Raw genomic sequence first — 5638 nt, forward strand, 5'->3', positions numbered from 1 at the left:
TATATATATATATACATACACACGCGCACGCACATACATGTATACATGCATGCTATATGTAGAATAGTCATGTATATCTATATATATATATATATATATATATCCATATATATATATATATAATGTACTTGTATAAATGTGTAAATATAATATATTTATAGATCTGTACATATATGCACTTTTGAAGATGTATAAAATAACAGAGCCCTTACTTGAAAAACAGGTAGGATTAGCAACAAGAAGGGCAACTGGCTGCAAGCCAATGCCTCAATAATATTCATCTAACCCATGCTTGCATGGAAAAATGGAAGTAAAAATGAAGTAACAACAGAACAAATATGCACATAACCAGCAAATTATTTGCTGACAAGGAAAGTGCTTACAGCATAGCAGATTTTCTTGTAAAGTGTATGCAAACACACATGCACGCATGTGTGTTTGGACATACCCTCACACACACACACACACAGACACCATCATTATCATTGTTTTAATGTCCACTTTTCCATGCTTGTATGGGTCAAATGGAATTCGTTGAGGCAGATTTCACTATGGCTAGGTGTCCCTCCTGTCACCAACCCTCGTCTGTTTCTAAGTAAGGTAATGTCTCCCCCTGTTCTTTGAACACAAATGCCATAATGACTGGACATATGTCTTTAGAAAACTGCAAACAGACAATACCTTTTCTATGAAGGTGGCATTTATTTACATTTAGTGTGCATGGAAGTATAAACATATACAGAGATATATGTGTGCATGTATGCATCCCAGGCTTCTTTAAGTTTCCAACTATCAAATTCACTCACAAGACATTGGTGGGCTCAGGGATACAGATTAAGATTCTTGCTTAGGGTGTCTTGATAGACATATATGTCTATGTACATACATACATATACAAAGCCTGGATGTACTATGGCTGAAATTCACTTCCCAACCACTTTTGCATACTTGGTGGACCAGATGGAAATGATTTGAGGCAGAATTTCTACATCTGAATGATAATGAGGTACAACACACATATTACACAGCACTTTCAATGTGATAAAACCCAAAAGGCATAGCTCTGCACATATCCAAGACATGTAGAGCTGTGCTCAATAGTGCTGTGAAAACACCCAATAAAAATTAAGATAATTATGATGATAGTTCCTTATTTTGAACTGATGTCACACATTTTTTTTTTTATGAAAGGGGAGGTAGATGTATAGAAGATATAATTTACATCAGTACTTGGTTGGTCAGTACCATAGATAGATGAAAAGCAATCTTAGCAGCATTTGAATTCATAACATAAAAGAATATAACTAAATGCCATGAGGCATTTTAACTAGCTCTCTATATATTTTGTCGGTCAGTTGTAAAAACCACCACAACAATAATTGTTTCTAATTTTGGCACAAGACCAGCAATTTTGAGGGGAGAGTGTTAGCGAATAACATAGACTCCAACACTTGTCTGGTACTTTACTTTTTGCAACCCTGGAGGGATGAAAAGCAAAATTGACTTTGGTGGGGTTTGAACACAGAATGTTGAGAACTAGAAGAAATACCGCAAAGCATTTTGCCCAACACTCTAATGATTCTGCTAACCCACTAGTCTAGCAACAACAGTAATAATCATCCTTTCTACTATAGGCACAATGCCTGAAACTTTGGGGGAGTGAGGATAATTGATGTCATTGACCCTGGTGCTCAATTGATATTTATTTCAGCAACCCTGAAAGGATGAAAGGAAAGTCAACCTTGGTGGCATCTGAACTCAAACATAAAGAGCTGAAAGAAATTCCACTAAACGTTTTGCTTGGTGTGCTAATGATTCTACCACCTTGTTGCCCTAATGATAATAACAACAATAATAATAATGATAATAAAATCTATGTTAAAAAAATTTGAAATAAAAATTGAAATAAATATATATAATTTTATCCTAATACTAAATAATAAGAAAACATTTTATCCAGTTAGAATGAAAATTAATAAATAAACCTTGGATAAACTAAACATAGTTAATGAAAAGAAAACCCGTTAAATTACTTTGAGAAAAAAAAAAAAATATAAAAAAAACAGCCATTAAACAAACATTTAAGGAAACCAAATTGCTGGTTGTTTAGATTTCGTTAGAATTCAGTCAGAATTTTAATAATGTCTAAGTTGATTTCACCGGAAATTATTTGATTACTATCAAATAATTTCCATGCAACCTGTCATGCTCTCTCCTGCCCTGCTCTTCCTTCCTTTTGTCTCCTCTTTTCTCTCTTCCTTCTCTTCTTCTCAATAAACTAATAAAGCAAGCTGAAATAGGTTAATTCTCTAAGATATATCAAACCAAACAGTAAAAGTAAACAGGTCATCAGTTGCAAGAGATTGAAAGACTGAAACAAGTGTTTAGTTCTCAATTCCATCGGATTAAGCAATCAGCAGTTTAGAAAGAGCCACGAATGAGACCAATTTATTGAGTATTGTTTTGACCAGTAGGAAAGGACTTGCTGGATATAATCTTCAAATCTTACATACTGTCTTTTAATATACAAGAAAAAAAGAAAAAAAAAAACAGAACTACACATACAAGAAGAATAAATTAGAGAATGTAGTTACATTATTTTCTGAAATTTTGTGCCGGTGACACATAAAAGGCATCTGTGCGAGAGGCACATGAAAGCAGCCATGCCGGTGACTTGTAAAAGGCACCCACTGCATTCTATGGAGTGGTTGGTGTTAGGAAGGGCATCCAACTGTAGAAACCAAGGCAAAACAAACTGGAGCTTGGCGCAATTCTCCAGCTTACCAGTTCCGGTCAAACTGTCTAACGCATGCCAACATGGAAATCAGACACTAAATGATGATGATAGCTAGAATACAATTTAATCATATAAGTCTGCTTGATCAAAGCTGAAGTGGGAATAAACAACAACAGCACCAACAACAACCACCACCCTGTATATTCATGGTTCTAAATCAGCTGCTACTACTGCTGGCCTGTGCCCATGGTCAAAACACTTAAACTCTGATGGTTGTGTTGTAAATATACAGGTACCATATAACCTTTTCTACTCTAGGCACAAGGCCCGAAATTTTTGGGAGGGGACCAGTCAACTAGATCGACACCAGTATGCAACTGGTACTTAATTTATTGACCCCGGAAGGATGAAACGCAAAGTCGAACTCAGCAGAATTTGAGCTTAGAACATAAAGTCAGATGAAATACTGCTAAGCATTTTGCTCAATGTGCTAACATTTCTGCCAGCTCGCCGCCTTCAGGTACAACATAATGTAATATAACTCACCATAGTAACTTTGTAAAATTGAGGAGTATTTTGTTAACATGCTATCCTGAGTTCAAGTTCTGTGTGCTTGATTCATACTGGATGCAGTTATTCTTTCAAAGCTCATATATTATTGAGTATTTGAGAGATGGTACCATCTGGGATAGAATGTTAGTTTACTGCTAACAATATTCTCTGAAGAGCAATTATCTGTTACTGATAAGGTGGTGAATTGTGGTACATAGAATTGTGTTCTGCCTAGAAAGATTGTATGATGCCTACTCAGAAAGATGGCATCATAGTTGCTGTGACTATGAACTTATTAGCTATGAGTCTGCACCCAGTATGTTAGTTATTCAAGTGAAACCTATTTCAAATAAATAACTTAGAGTATTTAATCAAATAGGTACAGGTGTGGCTGTGCAGTAAGATGCTTGCTTCCCAATGACATGGTTTTGGGGATCAGTCTCACTGTGTGAGACCTTAGGAAAGTGTCTTTGACTATATCCCCAGGCTGACCAAAGCCTTATGAGTGGATTTGGTTGATGGAAGACTAAAAGAAGCTCATTGTGTGTATGTCTCTTAATGTTTGTTCCTCGCCACCACTATTTGACAAACCTGTGTTAGTTTGTTTACATTCCTGTAACTTGGGCATTCGGCAGAAAGAGGCCGATAGAATAAGTATCAGGCTTAGATATAAGTACTGGGGTCAATTTGTTTGATTAAGTCCATCGAGGCAATGCTCTAGCATGGCTGCAGTCAAATGATAGAAACAAGTAAAAGATAAAAGATTAAAAAATCTTCATTAACCATTTAGCATTTAAACCAGTCATATCTGGCCCAAATACTCTACCAGGTTTATGTCCAAACTGGCCAGCTCCAGCTTCTCACACCTACCCTACAATTCATTCTCAAAGTAAATAGTCACACCATTGAAATCTCAAAGCTGCAGGATAATGCATGATTAATTCAAAATAATGTGAATAAATAAGCATTACATTTGAGAGAGTAATCTGAATGCCAAAGGGTTAAATTCAAGTGTGTTATGGACAGTTTATGAAAAGTCTTGTCTAATTTCAGTCTTACCAGTGTATGTGTGCATTGTAGGGAGATGAGTGAGTTTGATTTATGCATACAAGATCATGTCATGCTATAACTAAATTAACATCTGTGAATATGCCATACCATAACCAACGTTATATAAATGAAAGCCTCTACTTGGAGTATTATTGTTACCAAGAATCAAATTCAAACCTTACAAAAGGGAATATATAACATGTTTAATATAATTTTATTAAAACTATTTGCTCCGGTTGTATATGCAAGTGTGTGAACATGTATGTGTTTGTGTATGCAAATTTGTAAACACTGCCAACCCATATAAGTGCAAAGAATAAAGAAGCTAAAGTATTTTATTATAGCTATTATCATCATCACCATTATTATCTTAGCCACCAACACCACCAGTATCATGATGACCATCATCTCTGCCACTACCATCACTACTATCATCATCATCATCATCAGCATCATAACTACCATCAGTCTCATCATCACCATTATTATTACCACCATCATAGTTTTCATCACCACCATGAGATTTTGCTTATGAGTTGATCAGCCTCTGGATAATTTTGAGACTAATCTGTAGTATCATCGTCATCATCACTACCACCACCACTACCACCATCATCATTATCATTTAAGTATTCATTGTTGAAAATTGACCCATTTAAATGGCATCCTAGCCATCTCCAATTTGGCAAACACTATTGCACAGCAAGATGTCATTATGTGAACTGATGCCAGAATATCAAGATTGCTTTTCAGTTATTTAATACAGTCTTATTCATCTCTATAATTTAGAATTTCCCCCAATTTCAGGTGTGAGCATAGCATTGATGCAAAAACTTCATGGAAGTATGTAAGAAACAGATGATTTTTATTTTTTACCTCTAAATTGTATATCCGTGTTTTTTCTCACTCATATTTCTCTGTCATTTCAACCTGCATAAAGTTGCATTTGCTGTTGTTGTTGTTGTTGAATGACCTCTAAGTTTTCCTCAAGCTGACGGATAGAATGTCTGAATATTCAATTTACAGATCTAGCCATACCCAGGTGTGTACCCTTTAGTTTGTTACTGTTTAAGTCTTGGACAGCCCAAACAAGTCCTTCTTCTCTTAAGACTGCAGGCTATGGTATGAAGGCGATTCAGCTATTTCTTGCAGGTTGAATGACCATATAGAGGTCTGTTCATTGGTATGTACTAATTTGGTTTTTAGTAGATTATATAGATTATGGAATTTACTTGGTCTATATACCATTTTTATATGCAAGTAATTCATTATATCAATTATCTATATATATAAAAATGA

The 5638-nt window shown here is 35.3% G+C and overlaps 1 protein-coding gene across 3 annotated transcripts in view; it reads left to right on the top strand.

Annotated features, from left to right (window-relative positions):
* LOC106867543 (DNA-directed RNA polymerases I, II, and III subunit RPABC3) overlaps positions 1-5638 on the top strand; it is a 353525-nt gene that overhangs the window by 163567 nt on the left and 184320 nt on the right. The window lies entirely within an intron of this gene.

This window comes from Octopus bimaculoides, chromosome 20 (assembly GCF_001194135.2).
Source record: "Octopus bimaculoides isolate UCB-OBI-ISO-001 chromosome 20, ASM119413v2, whole genome shotgun sequence".
Classification (NCBI taxonomy): domain Eukaryota; kingdom Metazoa; phylum Mollusca; class Cephalopoda; order Octopoda; family Octopodidae; genus Octopus; species Octopus bimaculoides.